Consider the following 20,546-nt stretch of genomic DNA (forward strand, 5'->3'; position numbering starts at 1 on the left):
GACAACCAAAAATGTGATCTCCCTTATGAGCTACTGTGGGTAGCTATTAATTTTGACTGGCAATGTGATTGACTTGATGGGAACACCTTGGTTTTGCCAAACCCTATGGTTCGATGGTAGGAGCCATTTCTTGTCGATTCTCATCTGGTTAAAGGTGGGATAGTAGAATATGTTGGCTGAGCTCCCATTGTCCACCAACATCCTTGGGGTGGTATAATCAGCTATGGACAGGGTGATGACCAAAGCATCGTCGTGTGGGGGATGGAGTTGTCAAGCATCTTCTTCAGAAAAGGTAATAGGCGGATTCTCAACCCTTGATAGCTTAGGGAGGCGATCGGTGATTTGTACACTCTGCACCATGTAGAGATAAGTCTTTCTTGCATTTCTAGAAGACCCAGCCATTGTGGTTCCTCCTATGATCACCTTTATTTCTCTGAGCAAAGCTCTTGGGTGTTCTTCTGCCTTACCATTGGGCTCTAGGACCTCTGGCTAGGTTCCTTTCAGCTCTCCCTTGTCCGACGAACTGTTGTAACTTTCCTTGTTTGAAGAAAGCTTCTATCTTTGCTTCAAATCATAGCATTCGGAGGTGTCATGCCCATGGTCCCAATGGATGCGGCAATACTTATCCTTTAAGCGCTTGTTAGGATCACTTTTCAACTTGTCCAGCCACCTGAGTGCTTAGTCATCACTTACTTGCATGAGGACCTGCTTGAGCGGGGTGTTCAGTGGGGTGAAGTTGGTCATCTTTCTGAAAGGAGGTCTTGAACTCCTGTCTTCCCTTTTGTCACTTTTCTGACTTCCTTCCACCATTCGGACGGGGGTTGTCCTGTCTCTCCCTTTTCTTCAATTTGCCCACTTGGGCTATCATGGCATCTTCAAAATTCATATACTTAGTAGCTCTATATAGCATGTTCATCATCGTCTTCAGGTTGTTCTTGTAGATGAAGAAGAGGAATTCCCCATACTAGCCTCCATTAGTAAAGGTCGTGACCAAGACCTTGTTATCGGCTTCGTCAATCAAAAGGGCTTCCCTGTTGAATTGAGTCACATGCGATCTTAAGCTCTCATCTTCTCATTGCTTGATGTTCAAGAAACTTTTCGAGGACCTCTTGTATCTTTGTTCGCCAATGAAGGGCATGACGAAGTGCCCACTTAACTTCTTGAAGGTTGCGATAGAGTTTGGAGTAATCTTGCTAAACCACACCCTAGCCAGCCCTTTAAGTGTGGTTGGGAATGCTTTGCACATTATCTTGCTGAGTACTCCCTGTAGGTGCATTAGAGTTTTGAATGACTCTAGGTGATCAAGTGGATCTTTTTTCCCATCGTATTCCTCCACCTATTCCTCCACCTAAGGCATACAAAATTTAGGCAAAAGAGGACAAGATGTGACATGCACCATGACGGGAGAGTCAGTATGGTGGACTAGTTCATCCAAGTTGGTGGACACTTGCTCCCTCATGACATTCATCATCATGTCCATCTTATCTTTCATTATGTGTATATCTAGTGCCATGCACATTGCACTGCTCTCCAATTTTGACTAACGGTCAGTATCCTTCCATCAATTGCATCTGTTGGCGACATTTCTTTCTTCTTGATCTCCCCCTTCATGTTGATCTCCCGTTAAAAGGTGACTATCGTCGTGCTCGTCGTTTTGTTTTTTGTCATGTTGATCATTGTTTTGGGCACGACGCTTATTCACTAGGTTCATTTGCTGTTTGAGCTCTTGATTTTGCTGGGTAAGTTGCTCAACGGCCACAGTAAGGCTTTGCACTTGCCTCTCCAAGGCGTTGGAGGGGTTTCCAGACTCTGGATTGGTGGTAGTCATTGACCGCATCTAGAACATGCAATTCTTTGTCTTAGAAGCAGTGATATGGCCAATCACTCGTTCCCACAGACGGCGCCAACTGATGAGCACAAAAATTGTCAGTGAATTGATTGTCCACATGCGCGCTAATTAGGGAGCCTGAAGAATAAAAGTTAAAGAACCAATAGAGAGAACCAGTGGGGTGCCAGCCAAAGACCCTTCAAAGGTTAAGTCAGTGAAAGAAGAATCTCCAATAACTCAAAAGTGTAAGAGCTAGGAAATATTTTTAAATGCCTTGGAGATGAGGAGACTCGGTACTTATTTTGCAATGTAGAGCTGACTAAGTTCCCATGAACTAATGATGAACAAAAATCAGCGGTGAAGTGATCGTCCATACACGCGCCAATTAGGGTACTTAAAGAATAAGAGATGAAGAACTAATAGAGAGTATTAGCAGGGTGCTGATTAAAGACCCTCTAAAGGTTAAGTCAGTGATAGAAGAATCTCCAATAATTCAAAAATGTAAGAGCTGGGAAATTTTTTTTCGTACCTTAGAGAAGAGGAGACTTGGTGTTTATATAGTGGTGTAGTACCGGTGAGGTACTGGTCATTGACCCTTCGAAGATTAAGTCAATGATAGAAGAATCTCTAATAACTCAAAAGTGTAAGAGTTAGGAAATTTTTTACGTACCTTGGAGAAGAGGAGACTGTAGCGATATAGAATTTACCAAAATCCCATGAACGTAGGATCTTTCCTTGTAGGGAAGATATGGAGTTAATGTTTCGAGATCTTAGGGCTTTTCTTCCCATACTGGGAGATACGAATATGTAGAAGGATCTTTGGATGTGGTGTGCAAATTCTTTCCATATAGGAATGCATAAGTATAGAACACCCAAATGATGTGGGGCTAAGTGTAATCCATTATCGGTATTGGATAGCTCGCCAGGTGATTCCATACCAGATGGAAGAAATGGAAGGTGCCCTTGTAGGCATTTGACCCAAAGGTGGATCTCCAACCTGAAGGGCATCCTTATCTCGAAGGATGCTACAAACCTGAAGGATACTTTTATCTTGAAGGGAAAAAGGAGATAGGGAATTTCTTGGTTAAAATATTCCCTATCACAGACTTTATAGGAAAACTGACAATGAAGAAATTACATATGTATGCTTTGAATCTACTACCATCTCAATTGAAATTTTAAGGGAAACAATTAAATTAAAATATATCAATTAAAAAGCACACAATATTCTCCTCAAAATTCAAGTTGTTATATTTAACACGAAGAAATATAAAGTAAAACAACATGCTAACAACATCAACAATGGTATTGGTTGACTCATTGAAACATGATCCAAACACCATAGACAGATAAAAAAGAAACATATAACTCAAAAAATCAATACTTCAAGAATATCGATTCTATATAATTTTACATTTTCTAAATTCATGAAGATATAATGGACTGGGTTGAAATTTCCCTAGAGAATGACCTTTAATTATATACTAATGAAGGGAAAATAAATGTCTTACCATGAAAGAAAAATAAAATCATTAAAGGAATTAACACAATATATTTGGGTCCAAACAAATAATAAGCTTTCAGTTTAAGTTGTGTCTCTATATCTTATGTTAAGGTGTTATCTCCTTGGCTTTGTTGATTTATTATAACATGAATCTTGGGTAGTATTTGGTTTGTAGGGTCTTAGATTGTTTGGATTGTTATTTTCTTGGGTAAATTCCAGACAGCTACCATGAGGTTTGGGCTGCTAGTAATTAGGTCCATGACTTCTCGAATCTAACCAACTTAGTCCCTAAAAGAAAACTTTGTCCCTAAATAGCTAAACATTGTTATTTATCTCTTCCCTTTCTTTTCTCTCCAACTCTCTTCTCTTGTCCCTTTATCTCTCTCTCTCTCTCTCTCTCACCACACCAAACCCAGGTGATCTCCCTCTCTTCTCTCTCGTTCCTCTCTCTCTCTCTCTCTCATTGAACCTTGGTGATTGACGAAACCCATAACCTTTTCTCTTTAAATTTCCTTTGGTTGTTATGTTCAGATGATTTGGGTGTGAGTTTGAAAAATGAGATTTTGGGTATATTGTTCGTAGATCTATGAGTTTGCCATTTTGATTTGGGTTTTGGGGTTTCCAGTAAATAATGGTTGAACGAGGGCAACCCCCCACGAGCTTGGCCATGGGTAGGCATGTTTGGGAAAAGGCCTTGGGACCACACCTCACGTGCTCAATGGTGTGAGGTGGGGCCCCAAATGCATCATCGGGGTGTTGCTGATGTTACTGTTTTTGGGTGGAGAGAGAGAGAGAGAGAGAGAGAGAGAGAGAGAGAGTTAATGCTAAGCTAACTTTTAGCAGTGATAGTTATTTAATTGAGTTCCTAACACCAGTGAAGGCTTATGGGTTTTGCAGGTGACCAAGTTTAGTGAAAGAGAGGAACGAAAGAGCAAAGAGTTAGAAGAGATAAGTATCATCGTTTGGCTATTTATGGATAAAGTTATATTTTAGGGACGAAGTTGGTTAGTTTTGAAAATTCTTGGACTTAGTTGGTATTAGCCCAAACCTTAAGGTAGTTGTTTGGAATTTACCCAAGATTCTTTTAATCTTTGATCATTGTAATCATATTCTTGAAATATAAGATTACTTCTCCCAAGATATCTAAGACCAGAATATCTTCTAAAATCTCTAAAATGACAACAATATCCCTCAACCGCCCAAATAACCCCTAGATCTTTTAAATGACCAAAATATCATTTGAAACCTTTAAAAAAGAAAACCTAAATCTCCTAAATGACCGAAGTACACCTAAAATCTTCAAAATGACTAAAATATTCCCACGATTATCATAATAACCAAAATATTCCTAAAAATAAAAAGATCATAATAATCCTCAAGATCTCCAAACTAACCATGGTTTTTAAAATGGTAACCAACCATCCAATTCAACAACAGACATCCCACCTCCCAGATTCTGTCCAACATGATAACCATTAAGACTAACTATTATATTTATTTTTCTTTTAGTGCATTAAAAGTTTTTATTTTATTATATCACATTTCTTTCAATCAATTTTTATTTTTAGATAAATTTATTTATGATTTAGGAATTGTACTTTTACACGTAAATGCGCTATTTATGAATTTATTTTTAAAATGGGCTTATCATAGACTAAATTAGTTTCTACTTAAAGGATTAATTAACACAACTTTTTTATATTTGCTTATGATTATTATTTTCTAGGGTAAACTATGTATTTAGTTCATATCTTTTACACCATATTTCAATTTGATCTCTAACTGTTCAATTTTCTCAATTTGGTCAATAACCTTTCAGTGTCATGTTAATTTAGTTCTTGCCATTATCTCTTAGATAAATATTATTAATGTGGCAAATGACCAAAATAAAAAATTAGTTTACTTTGATGTGGTAATAAAATAACTTTTTATTTTGGCCATTTGTCATGTCAAAATTTCTATTTAAAAAATAATGGCAGAGACTAAATTGACACGGTATTAAAAGGTTAGAGACCAAATTGACGAAATTGAAAGGTTAGAGATAAAATTAAAATATGATGTAAAAGTTAGGGACCAAATACTAGTTTATCCTATTTTCTATTAACCTTATTAAAATAGTTAAAATTCATTTGAAAGTTGTTCAAATTTCCTTAGACATTTCTTAGTTATCTTTTTGTATTTTAATTATTATAACCCCTTTAGCAATACATAAATGGGCCATATATATATATTAAAAGCCAAATTTGAGAGAATTGAAATTTAATTAGAGTCTAATTTTGTGCCACGTGTCTCATCTAATCTAAGTTTTTAAAATTTTGTTTCAAGTGAGTTAATTAGTGTAAAAATTGGATTTTATTTAGAGCTTAATTTTGCACCACATATCCCATCTAATTAATTTTTTTTTTTTTTTTTTTAATTTTGGGCCAAGTGAGTTATTTCAGTGCAGAAAACAAGAAGTCCAATATAAATAAACCATAAAAAAACATAATCATATATCTAACTCTATTTATAAAATTAGAGGAAGAGAGAGTTTGAATGGTTTTATATTTATGAGCCATTTTTTTGTGTAACTAAAAATAATTCAAATTTATAAGTCATTTATGTAATATATCATGACTATGTACGGTTCACTACTAATGAACATATATGTATTTTTAAACTATTTCTATTCAAATATTTTGTATGCGAAGATTTTGAACGTAACAAATTGTAATTGAGTTGAATGATCCTATGCACCTATCCCAATTCAATTTATATAGGATATATTATTGGACCAATTTATTATTTTATTTTGTGTTATATTTAATAGAATTTTACGAACAGTGATTGTGAATTAATATTGTATATGTAACTTGAATGGTGGTAATATTATTTTTATTTTAAGTGTTACAGGGCATATGTTTTAACCAAGATAATCTAATAAGTGGAAGTATATGTTTTAAAGGTATATGTGTTGATTACCAAAAAAAAAAAAAAAAAAGAAGGTATATGTGTTAATGATATAACAATATTTTTCAATATGTATAACTTATAAAAAAAATATTCTTCAAAGGTTAATTTATTTGTTATGTATTAATATTATCAAGTATTTTTTTTTTGAAAATGTTAACAAAATTTATTTTTCCTAAAATAAAAAAAGAAAATGATTTCTTTAATTTTATTTTACTTCACATCAAATGCCATAAAATAATTTTCAAAGCATTTTTAGAAATGTAATTGTAAGGACACAATTCTCTGGCGGCCCAATAAGGATGTTGGGCTCACGCATGAAAGATCCCTCACAATATGATTTGTAGAGAGTGGGCTTGAAAAGCTAGCCGTTGGTCACGGGGCGGTGCTCGGTCCTGGTTTTAGAGGAATTCGTGTAGAAAAAGGATTTGGGCTTGAACCTTTAAGCCCTACAGCATCGCATCCTATGGGATGGGCCTCCTCGGACTTGATCCGAGGACCATTAGGGTCTTATCCCGGTTACCCGACGATGGGTTTTTTCTGTAATCTCAGGTGTTGTTGAGATGTTCTCACCCAGATCGTCTCCCTTTTTTGGAGGTGGAATGGGCGTCCTCCTCTAGGTTCACTTACTCTTTCTTTTATACTAGCTTACGTCCGCTGTCCTTCGTCCACGTGTAGGGCCAATCTTTATTAGACTGATATTTGTCCCATCAGTCTAGTCCCAGAATTGTGGGGGATGGTTGATAAAGCTGTAGAATACGGCTCTGTTAGGTGCAGAGCCTTATCCGGGAAGGGTAGTGTAGGGATAATTCTCGCCAGATATTTTAGATCTCCTTCCATATTTATTCCTTCATTATTATTTTTTTTACCCCTACCCTCAATGGGGCTTTGGGTCTGTCGAGGACGAAACTGTGCTCGGCTGCATCTCCGGGCCATTACCTTTTTCGGCTTGGGCCTTTAGACTCCCCACGGGCAAGTGGGTCTGGCCCATAGATTATTGGGCCCCACAATAGCCCCTCAAAACCCTGCTGTCCAACATTCTGATTGGAATGGGAGGTTTTGGTAATACCAGGCCCTTATTGTGACTCACTTAATTCAGCCTTTGACTGACGCTGGCGACTCTTCACCTGCCCAAGAAGTGTACCGGTCTACAAGGTGCTCCTCTTAATTTCTTCATCATGCGTTTAGGCCGTTTGGTTATCCGAAGCGCGTCTTTAATATCTTCCCTTCACGAGACTTCCCAGATTCAACGGTTATGGATGGCGTGGGGGAACGGAGCGGGTGTATTCTTGTCTGCAGACTCCCTCGGGGATCTGAACACATTAAGTATTCCCCTCTTCGGCCCCTATATAAAGAGGAGAAACAAGAATCGTTTCTCCCACAGATGAATCCCTTTAAGATTTGAAAACCCCTTAAATTCCTTCCGGAGTTTACTTTTACTTTCCGGTTATTCCTTAGCCTGAAATGCACTCGCCTTAGCAGTAAGCGATGAAAAAACCATTCCCTTCCCAGAAACGCCTTGTCTTGATGAAGCTCGAAAAGGCTCGATCAGGGCAAGGATGACGGAGACTTAAGATTTGTCCCTCCTTCCTTTCAGCTAAAATCCGAAGCAGGGGCTCATCACGTCAAACTTTCGGCGTGACTGAGTCGAGAATTCCCATCATCATAACCAACCGCTCTATTACGAGCATACCTAATATGGCTCCAGTGTGTTAAGAGTCAGGAACGAGGCAGGGACTAAGTGTCTCTGCTTCTTCCTCTCTTCGTTCACTGGTGGCCCTCTCCGCTTCCCTTTCTTAGTCTTCCCAGCACCAGATCCATTCTGGTGCTTTCTCTTCTCCCTCTTTTGCTCATTTTCTTTCTTTTCATCTCTTCTCTCTTTTTCTCCTCCTTCTTTACTCATGTCCTCCATCTTCCTCATTCATCTCCTCCATCTTCTTCATTGATTTCTTCCTTACTATTTCCTTCTCCTTTCATCTTTTTCAAAGAAGGTTCTTATCGTAATATGAGCAGTATTGAGGCAGAGATTGGAGAGACTTTGAAGACGAATTTAAAAGACGCCTGACTGTTTACTTATCTGTACTGCGGATGTTACCGTTGCTTAGGCAGTTCACATTTTGTATAGGCTTGTTTGAGCCTCTCTTTGTACGTTGTAATGATTTTTCATATTAATAAAAGTTGTTATTTTACTTCGCATGTTCTGTCTATGTTTTTACAAATTTGCAAGCGCTGCTCGGCACAATAATATACCATTTGAATCAATGATAACTAAAGCCAAAATACTTGCTAATAAAAAGATGTCACCATAACTTTAATAGAATTGTTTGACATAGCAATGCGCACCTGTAAATAGCGATACTTGTCTGAAACGAAGCCGAGATTAGAAATGGATGTTCTATGTGGTGTAGGAAGTAATTATTCAAAGACATATCATCCGCCAAAATGAACAGCCCCCTTAGACTTCCGAATAGTGGAGTGTCCCGCCATCATCCTAACACTTTTATCGGCCTTAACATTTTACAGTATTTGAGCTGGGGACTTTCCCATCCGAGCAGTTCCCCATAGGCTTGAGTCCGAGGACCATGCAAGGCCTTGGTTCTGTCCAAAACTTGTAATATTTCTTTTTTGTACTTGGTTTCCCCATAGGCTTGAGTCCGAGGACCATGCAAGGCCTTGGTTCTGTCCAAAACTTGTAATATTTCTTTTTTGTACTTGGTTTCCCCATAGGCTTGAGTCCGAGGACCATGCAAGGCCTTGGTTCTGTCCAAAACTTGTATTTCTTTTTTGTACTTGGTTTCCCATAGGCTTGAGTCCGAGGACCATGCAAGGCCTTGGTTCTGTCCAAAACTTATAAGGTTTATTTTTTGTACTTGGTTTCCCCATAGGCTTGAGTCCGAGGACCATGCAAGGCCTTGGTTCTGTCCAAAACTTGAAAATTTCTTTTTTGTACTTGGTTTCCCCATAGGCTTGAGTCCGAGGACCACGCAAGGCCTTGGTTCTGTCCAAAACTTGTAATTTTTTTTTTATTTTTTGTACTTGGTTTCCCCATAGGCTTGAGTCCGAGGACCATGCAAGTCCTTGGTTCTGTCCAAAACTTGTGATTTTTTCTTTTTTGTACTTGGTTTCCCCATAGGCTTGAGTCCGAGGACCATGCAAGTCCTTGGTTCTGTCCAAAACTTGTGATTTTTTCTTTTTTGTACTTGGTTTCCCCATAGGCTTGAGTCCGAGGACCATGCAAGTCCTTGGTTCTGTCCAAAACTTGTGATTTTTTCTTTTTTGTACTTGGTTTCCCCATAGGCTTGAGTCCGAGGACCATGCAAGTCCTTGGTTCTGTCCAAAACTTGTGATTTTTTCTTTTTTGTACTTGGTTTCCCCATAGGCTTTAGTCCGAGGACCATGCAAGTCCTTGGTTCTGTCCAAAACTTGTGATTTTTTCTTTTTTGTACTTGGTTTCCCCGTAGGCTTGAGTCCGAGGACCATGCAAGTCCTTGGTTCTGTCCAAAAAAACTTGTGATTTTTTCTTTTTTGTACTTGGTTTCCCCATAGGCTTGAGTCCGAGGACCATGCAAGTCCTTGGTTCTGTCCCAAAACTTGTGATTTTTTCTTTTTTGTACTTGGTTTCCCCATAGGCTTGAGTCCGAGGACCATGCAAGTCCTTGGTTCTGTCCAAAACTTGTGATTTTTTCTTTTTTGTACTTGGTTTCCCCGTAGGCTTGAGTCCGAGGACCATGCAAGTCCTTGGTTCTGTCCAAAACTTGTGATTTTTTCTTTTTTGTACTTGGTTTCCCCATAGGCTTGAGTCCGAGGACCATGCAAGTCCTTGGTTCTGTCCAAAACTTGTGATTTTTTCTTTTTTGTACTTAGTTTCCCCATAGGCTTGAGTCCGAGGACCATGCAAGTCCTTGGTTCTGTCCAAAACTTGTGATTTTTTCTTTTATTCGGTTTACTTTTCGACCATAAGCCCCTATACCAGGGCGGGGAAAGTTGGCTTGAGGCCGGAAGCCCCTAGAGATCCCCGCGCCCTTGGCACTGTAAGGCGTAGCCCCTAGCAGAAGCTTATGCCGGAGCAACAACTGTATGTCGCTGGAGTCGGAGGAAGCCCCAGGAATTTCTGCTTGCTAGAGAGCTGGCTCCACCGCCACCTGCGCCAACGCGCAAGCTCTCCCCACAGATGGCGCCAATTGTAAGAACACAATTCTCTGGCGGCCCAATAAGGATGTTGGGCTCGCGCATGAAAGATCCCTCACAATATGATTTGTAGAGAGTGGGCTTGAAAAGCTAGCCGTTGGTCACGGGGCGGTGCCCGGTCCTGGTTTTAGAGGAATTCGTGTAGAAAAAGGATTTGGGCTTGAACGTTTAAGCCCTACAGCATCGCATCCTATGGGATGGGCCTCCTCGGACTTGATCCGAGGACCATTAGGGTCTTATCCCGGTTACCCGACGATGGGTTTTTTCTGTAATCTCAGGTGTTGTTGAGATGTTCTCACCCAGATCGTCTCCCTTTTTTGGAGGTGGAATGGGCGTCCTCCTCTAGGTTCACTTACTCTTTCTTTTATACTAGCTTACGTCCGCTGTCCTTCGTCCACGTGTAGGGCCAATCTTTATTAGACTGATATTTGTCCCATCAGTCTAGTCCCAGAATTGTGGGGGATGGTTGATAAAGCTGTAGAATACGGCTCTGTTAGGTGCAGAGCCTTATCCGGGAAGGGTAGTGTAGGGATAATTCTCGCCAGATATTTTAGATCTCCTTCCATATTTATTCCTTCATTATTATTTTTTTTACCCCTACCCTCAATGGGGCTTTGGGTCTGCCGAGGACGAAACTGTGCTCGGCTGCATCTTCGGGCCATTACCTTTTTCGGCTTGGGCCTTTAGACTCCCCACGGGCAAGTGGGCCTGGCCCATAAATTATTGGGCCCCACAGTAATCAAATACACAAAAATAAAATGCTTTCCCTAAAAAGTTTATAGTTGAAAACATTTTAATTCGTAAATCATTTTTAAAACAAAACAAATGTAACCAGAATGCACCTACGTTTGATTGTAGGGAAAAAAAGTGTGAGCAAAGAAAAAACAGAGGGTATATTTACTTTGTTTTTTTTCCTATAGAGAAGGAAAGATAACATATACCATGTTATATAGATTGACTTTTAAATCCTCATGTAATAAAATAAAGTGTGGTGATACAAAAAGAAAAGGAAAAAATGTAAATTATAACCTCTAAGTTTGATCATAATTTATTTAAGGCTTCCAATTTTTTTTTTTTTCAATCAAATCCTCTAATTTTCAAACTTATTGAATTAAAGTCTCTCTGATAGTGAGTTTCCATTAACTCCACATTCTTAGAAATTTCCAAATTTAAAAGAAAAAAATCAATTAACTAATAGAATGAAACAATATTTTTTTTTTTTAAAAACTAACAAGTTGAGCTAAAGACATGAACCAATTGAGAAAGCTCTTATAGTTGCGTGTTTAAATGCATCTATGCTTTGTTTAAATGCAACTATGCTTGCGTGTTCATACTATTAGAAAGCAACACTGCCTCTCTTACCAAAATATTCTCTCTCGTTACTATTGCTTTATTTGGAATTCTCTATAAAACATTCTTTATTGTGGAATGATTGTCAACACACTCTTTATTACACATCTCGTTGTATACGCATTGCCACATGAACTGAAACTGAAACTGAAACTGTGTTTTTAAAACATGATTTCACAATTTTAATTAAAATTGCGTTTTAAAAAATGATTTAAAAAGAGAATGTGTATAGAGTGTGTAATATCAAATTTGTAATAATATTTTTTGTTTCTCATTTTTCCTTTAGAAGCCTCCTTACGTGATTAAAGTTTAGCCACAAATTTCTATGTTGTCTAGAAGCTTGGTGAAAGATAATTATTGTTAGTAAAAGAATGTACCATAACATTTAAGGTAGGTGACTTTAAGGCTCTATTTGGTTAGGGTGGTTATGGGAGGATGAAAAAGGGGAGGGGAAAATAGGGGGAAATTTGAATAGCGACCTTATTTGGTTGGGGTGTTGATTTTGGTAGGGATAAAATGTTTTTTCCTTGGGCCCACCATTTTGAAGTGTTTTTTTTTTCTCCCCAAATTGGGGAGAAAATGGGGAAGAAAGAGGGCTTAGATGGGAATTTACCCATTTGCTCCTATCATTCCTCCACATTAGTTTTATTTTTATTCTTATAAACTGTAAGGACACGATTCGTGGCGGACCGTAACAGTGTTGGGTTCGCACGTAAAAAGGCCCAAAAAATATCATTTGTAGAGCGTGGGTTTGAAAGGTTAGGTCTTGATCGCCAAACGATGGGTTTACGTGATATGCATACATGGTTAAGTCGTCTTCGCCTTAGGAGTCTTTCTCCTGGAGGCGGGCTAGGAGGCTCTGGTTTTTGGCCATTTTTCCCAGCCCCCTCTTTGCACATTCACTTTTACATTATATAGTCCTTCTTGGTTGATCCTAGCCATCCACTTGTAGGTCAGGCAGGTACTTAGTCCTGTACCTGTCCCATCAGCTGTCCCCTCTTACTTTTCTGTTTAGTCGTGAGGATCAAGGTTACACCATCCAAGCGTCTTTTCTCATTAATATGATTAGAACATTGGCCAGTGCCTTTAATGTGGAGGGGACGTATTTTCCTCGAACCTATTTTGCACTGCACCTCCATGTGGGCCCTATTCCACTCACATCCCCTTCAGGGGATTATTCGGGGGCGGCCTTCACTAAGACGTTGCTCTTCTCATCAGAGCCCTGGAGTGCTGAGGAAAGGGTCGTCCTCAGCTGTTCCCCTTAACCCCTCGGCCTTTGATCACTCGTCCTCTGCACACTACCTCCTCGGCACGGGCCCTGAGCCCGGATAGTGCGTGGGCCGGATCATAATTTTCCCGGCCCTACAATAGCCCCTCAAAATCCTGCTATCCGACTCCTCGGACGGATAGGGGGGTTTTGATGACATCACATATCTGCTGATGCCTGTCCATTCTTGTCACCTATCGGTTCCCGAGACTTTTTATCTGCCCTAGATACGTTCCTAGAGCCCTTGAAAGGCGAAACGTGGCCTCATTAAATGCGGGCGGTTTTGTGTTTCCCACGTTTAATGGTATAATGAAGATCGAACGGTCGTGATCCCTTGGTCTTTATGGGCGGGAAAACTTATGCAATTACCCTAGAAAGTATAAAAGATTTTTTGGAAAGGACCTGTCTCTTCAGTTTTGCACTTAAGAGCTCTAGCGCGTATATTCTGGGTTCATCTGGATTTTCGTCCAAATTCAAGTCTATCTCCAGCACAAAAAGCCTATCCGAAGCATCTTTCTTCTTTTGTGTAAGTTCCCTACCTTCATTAACTCGTGCCTTTTCTTTTCTGGGTTTATTTCTCTTTGGCTCCCTTTTCTTTCCCGTCGCGGGTTGGGTTTGTTTAGTAAATCACAAAGATGACTAAATTGAGACTGAGGAAATTAGTCGATACTGAAGAGGTGATGAATAAGTTCATCGTTGATTATAGGATTCCCCCCAACGTAAGTCTGAAGCACTGTAAGATGGGGGAATAGCACTACAAGAGGGAAACGGGCGCGATAGTAATTCCTGTCCTCGCCTTTGTAGAGGGAGGTATGAGAATCCCTATGGGGCCAGTGACGAGGGGTTACCTCAGGCACTTCCGTTTAGCCCCCACCCAGTGCGCCGGCAACGTTTTTAGGATTCTGGGTTGCGTGGACGCCTTAAATGAGAAGATGGGGTTAAGATTGACCCATCATGACGTGAACTGGTGCTATAACCTCCAAAAATTGAAGGGGAAAACCTACTACATGAAGTCGAGGGACGAAAGGGATCGATTAATCCAGTGCCTCCCTGACTCCAACAAGGGACTGAACAAGGATTTCCTTATTGTCTCTGGGGAATGGCATGATGGCGACCCGTGCCCCATAGTAGAAGGAGAACCAGGTGGGGTATTGGGAATGGAAGGGGGATGACCTTTTACGCCATTCTAATCTAATTCGGTAACTAATCATGCGTACGTGTTTGTCTTTTTGTAGATCTACACGCCTACACACGGCATTTTCACTTAGTCAACCGGGCGGACTTGGAGACCGTTTTGCAAGCAGCAGTTTTTGTAAATGACAGAGATGGTTAAGTCTGAGTTGCTCACAAGATAATAGGGTACCCCCCTGTTCAGAAGTCATTTGCGGACGCAAGGCACGTGATCAGCGCCAGCCGTCCTTGGCTTCCAAAAATTACCGTGGTTGAGACGGGATTTTTAATCTCCCAGGAACCAGCTGTCCCTAAGAACACCCCACAGGTGGGCCCCTCCTCGTCTTATCAAGTAGCGGAGGACGAAGGCGAGCCAGATCGGCTCGAGGAAGGTTTTGGGGTATTTGACCTAGCCCTCCAATCCGAGGATCCTTCTGGTGACCTAGGTGACCCAGCCTTGTCCGAGGTGGAATTATCGTCAGTAGGCACCTCTTCTCAAACCGAGATGGGAGTCAAGAGAATGCCCCTGACCCCCCTTCTCGAACTCCTCGAGGACCAACCTAGGAAGGATATGCAGGGAACGCCACAACCCAATGTTCCTTCCCCACCACCTCGGCCTCTAACTATCCAGACCAGGTCATCTTCCACCAAGTCACAGCCATAATCCCCCCACCCCGTACTTCCTGCTTCCTCCCAACCAGCTCGGCTTCCTCGACCTGAAGGCACTGACCCAAAGAGAAAGAGGAGTCCCAAGGGTAAGGGAGTCATGGACGGGGGAAAATCCCAACCTTTCAAGGAGAAGGAGGAGGCCCCGCGTACTAAATAACTGAAGATTGGACACCAGAGTAAGGGCAAAGAAGCTGAAGCCCAATCCACCCAAGGCAAGGGAAAGGGGATAGAGGCCCAGTCCCTGCCGAGTGCCTGGCTTCCTGCCCCAATGCTTCACGGGGTTCCACTACTGGAAACGGCATCCCTGAGGGACCTTGGAGATGGCGAGGGTGGCTACGTGGCAGACGCGTTAGGGAGAACCATGTTACTCCCTAATGACATGGATGAACTGAGGAAAATGAGGATGCAGGAGGTCTTCCTCAGTACTAAGAGGTATTTGGGTATGGTAAGATTTCTCGAAATCTAAAACCTTATTAACTCTTGCCACCGGTTTGTCACTAACTACACACTCATCTCCCTTGCCAGGCTCTCCAGGTAACCTATAGAATGGAGGAAGAGGTGAATAACAGGAGTAAGGCGGCCGAGAACGAACGCAAGAAGCGCATAACGGCCTCGAAGACTCTCGAAGCCTCTGAGGATGAACTTGCCAAAGTCAAGGCTGACTTAACAATAACTATCCGTGAGAGGGATAACGTCTCGGTGGGCTTAGGTAGCGCCTAAAAATAGGCTGAGGACCAAACAAAGCGCGTACTTGAAGCCGAGGATCAGTTGCGAATAGCCAAAGATCTGATCGAGGTTTTAAATAAGCAACAGGCCGCGGCCGTGCATGACAAAGGGGTGGCGGAATACGCCCGTGATGAAGCCCAAAGGGCCAAGAAGGAGGTCGAGTTTGCTAGAAACGTGGCAGAGATTGCCAAGGAGAAGGCCGAGGATGATGGTTATAATGCGGGGGTGACCGAAACCCAAGCCATCCTTAAAGCCCAGATTCCTGGAGTGTGCAGGTTTTATTGCTCCCAGGTTTGGGAAGAGGCATTGAAGCGAGCTGGGGTAGATGTTTCATTTGATTTGTGGAAGACGGAGAATATATTCTACCCTACTGCCATCCGCGAGGCCACTTCTACCAGCTCCGTGACTATGGATGTCCAACCTGAGGAAGGGGTCACCCCGTCGGAAGACTTACAGGTCAGCGGTTCTTCTGGTCAGATGCTCAAAGAGGGAGAACTTCAGGATGTGATAGAAATATCTCGGCATATGGATCCTGAGGCACCTAGAGAGGTTACTGAGCTCGTGGTTGGCATTCAGGTGTCTAGTACGGAGGAGCCAGCCACACTTGCCCAGCTGCCACAGGCAGTTCCCCTTACTGTGGTTCCCCAGAGTACCAATGCTGACCTTGTTCAGCCTTCCCCAGAAGGGACTACCCTCCAGGGCGTCGAAGCTGATCCTGTTCCTTCTTCCCAGGACGTGGCCAACGCAAAACTAAAAAAGTAGAGATCTTGACTAGGCTTTTGTATTTATTTTGAGTTTAACGATCAACTTGCTTCTTTTTATTTTGAAAACTTTCTAATCTGTTGATAATTTGAAACTGTTTGAACATGTATATATGAAATCCTTTCATTCCTTTTTCCTTCTGGTTACCTGATAATTGTCCTCGCTGATACTTAATATTGTTTATGAATCCTGCACTAATTCATCTTAACATGTACGAATATTTGTGCATGCGATACATTTAACATCATGCTTCAAAACCCTAGCTTATTTGCACCCGGAGAGCCTTTAGACTCATTTCTAACCCTCATTCAACTAAGATATAGGTATCATTTTAGATATCACGTGTAGCTACTAAGTCCTGCTTAGTGCCCAGGTTCCCTGAAAGTGGTTGTTTTCCCCATGTATGAATATTGCATGATCCGAGGACCATACAATACCTTGGCTCTGTCCAAAACTCAGTTTTCTCATCCAAGTAGTTGGTTTCCCCATAGGCTTGAGTCCGAGGACCATGCAATGCCTTGGTCTGTCCAAAACTCAGTTATCTCATCCAAGTAGTTGGTTTCCCCATAGGCTTGAGTCCGAGGACCATGCAATGCCTTGGTTCTGTCCAAAACTCAGTTTTCTCATCCAAGTAGTTGGTTTCCTCATAGGCTTGAGTCCGAGGACCATGCAATGCCTTGGTTCTGTCCAAAACTCAGTTTTCTCATCCAAGTAGTTGGTTTCCCCATAGGCTTGAGTCCGAGGACCCTGCAATGCCTTGGTTCTGTCCAAAACTCAGTTTTCTTATCCAAGTAGTTGGTTTCCCCATAGGCTTGAGTCCGAGGACCATGCAATGCCTTGGTTCTGTCCAAAACTCAGTTTTCTCATCCAAGTAGTTGGTTTCCCCATAGGCTTGAGTCCGAGGACCCTGCAATGCCTTGGTTCTGTCTAAAACTCAGTTTTCTCATCCAAGTAGTTGGTTTCCCCATAAGCTTGAGTCCGAGGACCATGCAATGCCTTGATTCTGTCCAAAACTCAGTTTTGATAAGTAGTTGGGGGAATTATCCCCTCGGCTATGGCGTAGGATCTTGGTTTAAAGGGACCAGCCCCTCGGCCAAGCCCCTGGAACCATCCGTACTATTGACGCTACAAAGCGCAGCCCCTAGTGAAGAAACGTAGCCCCTAGTGGGACTTTACTCTAAAACACTATATCCAACTACTGAAAATGATGTGAAGGATGGTATTAACCCACCACCAGTGCCAAGACACAAGCCTTCCCCACAGACGGTGCCAATTGTAAGGACACGATTCGTGGCGGACCGTAACAGTGTTGGGTTCGCAAGTAAAAAGGCCCAAACAATATCATTTGTAGAGCGTAGGTTTGAAAGGCTAGGCCTTGGTCGCCAAACGGTGGGTTTACATGATATGCATACATGGTTAAGTCGTCTTTACCTTAGGAGTCTTTCTCTTGGAGGCGGGCTGGGAGACTCTGGTTTTTGGCCATTTTTCCCAGCCCCCTCTTTGCACATTCACTTTTACATTATATAGTCCTTCTTGGTTGATCTTAGCCATCCACTTGTAGGTCAGGCAGGTACTTAGTCCTGTACCTGTCCCATTAGCTGTCCCCTCTTACTTTTCTGTTTAGTCGTGAGGATCAAGGTTACACCGTCCAAGCGTCTTTTCTCATTAATATGATCAGAACATTGGCCAGTGCCTTTAATGTGGAGGGGACGTATTTTCCTCGAACCTATTTTGCACCGCCCCTCCATGTGGGCCCTATTCCACTCACATCCCATTCAGGGGATTATTCGGGGGCAGCCTTCATTAAGACGTTACTCTTCTCATCAGAGCCCTGGAGTGCCGAGGAAAGGGTCGTCCTCAGCTGTTCCCCTTAACCCCTCGGCCTTTGATCACTCGTCCTCGGCATACTACCTCCTCGGCACGGGCCCTGAGCCCGGATAGTGCATGGGCCGGATCATAAGTTTCCCGGCCCTACATAAACCATTATTCTTTTTAATGTAATAGGAGCATAAGAGTAAATTTCTATATATACAATTTTCGATTGTCGCATTTTTTTTTTCTCAACCAACTAAAGGAGTTTTCTATCCTTCCATATTTTCACCCCTAAAACCAACTTGAACCATGTGTATAAATAAGGGGTGTGGTGCTCATTTGGTGTGTGAATGCATAAGCACCAATTCCTAGCATGAGTGTTCAAGTGTCCTTACAAAAGTGAGTGTGTTTACACTATGTTTGGTTGTAACCGAGAGAAGTGAAAAGAAGAGAAAGGATTAAGGGAAAAGAATGGAAAAGAAAATGTTTCACTCTTGCATGTTTGGAAAGAGTGGGGGAAGGGAAAATAAAAGATGTTTAATCTAGGTATGTATTTTACTTAAATATCCCCATTAAAATAAAGAGTGTATATGAAAGGTGATGGGCAAAATTGAAATTTTATATATCATTAGCGGTGGCCCTAAAACTTACACTTTTTTTAATTAGCTTTCTCCTCATTTCCTCCCAATTTGAGTGGATGAGAAATGTGGGCCCGAATGAAAACTTACTCTCTATTTTCTCTTCTTTTCCTTCCTCTAACGCCAACCAAACAAGGAAAAATGTAATGTCACTAACATTTCCTTTTTCTTCTCTTCTCTTCTTCCTTTTCCTAACAAAGCCTTAGAGTATTCACATTGGTGGTGCTAAAATAACTAAAATGCTATTTTAGCACCTAAAACACTAAAAAGCATGCTACATTGGCGGTGGTGGTAAATTTAAAAATTTATACAAACTAACTAAAGTTTATTGTATCAAAAAGTGATAAAAAAAAAGTTTATTCCTTAAGGGTTACATCTTCACATTCCACAAAGTTATAAAAAAATAAAATAAAATAAAGAAAGAATATTTAAATGAAGTGATATAAAAGTAAAATTTTGATGTTATGTGTATTGTAAAGTGAGGTTTGAGGTGTTCACATGTGTCTACTACGTGATGTGAGTTCAAGTGAGTAAGTGTGTGTCTTATAAAAACTCTAATATTGGAAAAGTGCAAAAGGCAAAAATTGCCTGTGTGTGTTTATGGGTTATGTGCGTTTAGGAAAATTATTAGTTTACAAGAATAGTATCATTTAAAGTATATATCGTAGGCAAAAATATGTCTAACATTTGCCACATTGAAAGAAAGTAGATAACATTTGTCACAATTTTTTACTTACAGGTAGGTACTATACACACACACACACATATATATAAAGCCAAAGTCGAGAAAAAATACAATTAGATTTTAAATTAGATTCTAATTGTTATCTAATTTTGCATCGTGTGTCCTATCTAAGTTTTTTTTTAATTTTTGTTTTAAGTGAGTTAAAGTTGTGCAAAAGACAAAGAGTCTAATATAAATAAACCATCAAAAACCCCAAAAAGAAGAAGTAAACTTGTGTATATTAAAAAAAAGAAGAAGTAAAACTCATCTATATATCTATGGCTTAAAAAAAAAGTGTAACTTTTACACAAGATGTAATTTGAATCCATATATATGTGTAAATATAATTGTGATTATTTTTACCTATACCTTGCTTATACACACGTTATACATTAGTATAAACTAATGTCAACTAATGATTTTCTGTGTATCTATATAAAAACTTCTTGTCTTTGTTTAAAATAAAGATTTGTTTTGGGGTCCTTGTAACAAAATCCTTTGTTTTGTTCTTCACTTTGTGTCGGTCATTTTAGATTTGCATACCCCAAACCAAACCAAAACAAACCCCCCTCTCTCTCTCTCTCTCTCTCTTCCCACTCATGGGAAAGTGTGAATGGTACCTCTTTCTCTTCGAATTGACTCGTTTGTACCACATAAAAAGTAAATGAAAGGACAAGATTTTGAAGACCAAAAGGCGTACGTCTGTTGATCTTGGTGAACCTGCCAAACCTTTCATTCCTATATAGGACCAGGTAGTAGACATTGTTCAATAAATTACTAATATAAAGTAAAAACAGTCTCAGTATCATCATCATCTTCTTCTTCTTCACATTGTTGTTCTCTTTTATGCTTTTTCCTGGAAAAAGGTTAAGTAAGTGGAAATGTATATATATATATATATATATATATCAAACAAGTATTAAAGATATTGCAATGCATGCATATAGTCGTATGAATAG

Source organism: Quercus lobata, chromosome 4 (assembly GCF_001633185.2).
Source record: "Quercus lobata isolate SW786 chromosome 4, ValleyOak3.0 Primary Assembly, whole genome shotgun sequence".
Classification (NCBI taxonomy): domain Eukaryota; kingdom Viridiplantae; phylum Streptophyta; class Magnoliopsida; order Fagales; family Fagaceae; genus Quercus; species Quercus lobata.